Source organism: Macaca nemestrina, chromosome 5 (genome assembly GCF_043159975.1).
Source record: "Macaca nemestrina isolate mMacNem1 chromosome 5, mMacNem.hap1, whole genome shotgun sequence".
Taxonomy (NCBI): domain Eukaryota; kingdom Metazoa; phylum Chordata; class Mammalia; order Primates; family Cercopithecidae; genus Macaca; species Macaca nemestrina.
Window position 1 is genome coordinate 90,846,359 of NC_092129.1, and position 876 is coordinate 90,847,234.

The following is an 876-nucleotide window of genomic DNA, read 5'->3' on the forward strand; positions in this document are numbered from 1 at the left end:
TGCTTTTGGGGTCATACCCAAAAAATCATTACCCAAACCAACTTCAACAAGTTATTTCCTTGTTTTCTTCCAGTAGTTTTATAGTTTCAGATATTATATTTAAGTCTGTATCCCATTTAGAGTTGATTTATTTATAAGGTATGAGATACAGATGCAATGCCATTCTTCTGCATGTGGACATCTGGTTTTCCTATCACCATTTATTGAATAAACTATCCTTTTCTCATTGTGTGTTCTTGGTACCTTTGTCAAATATCAATTGTGCAAAAATACATGAGTTTATGACTTTTTTTTCTGGACTCATCCTGCTTCATTGGTCAGTGTGTCTGTTTTTATTCCAGTACTATGTTGTTTTAATTAACTTTATAATATATTTTGAAATAAGGAAGTGTGATGCCTCCAACTTTGTTCCTCTTGCTCAGGATTGGTTTGACTATTTAGGATCTTCAGTGATTCCATATAAATTCTAGGATTTTTTTTCTATTTCTGTGAAAAATGACATTGAAATTTTGATAAGGTTGTATTGAATTTGTAGATCACTTTGGGTAGTATGGACATTTACATAATTTCAATTCTTTCAATTCATGAACACAGAATATATTTCCATTTGTTTGTGTTTTCTTCCATTTCTTTCACCAGTGTTTTATAGTTTTCAGTATATGGATTTTTCATGTTCCTTGTTAAATTTATGTCCAAATATTTCATATTTTGTTGCCATTGTAAACAGAATTGTTTTCTTAATTTTCTCTTTAGATAGTTTATTATTAGCTTATAGAAACGTCTCTGATTCTTTTCTTGATGACTTTGTATCCTGCATCTTTACTAAATTAATTTATTAGTTATAACGGTTGTGTGTGTATGTGTTTATGTATGTGT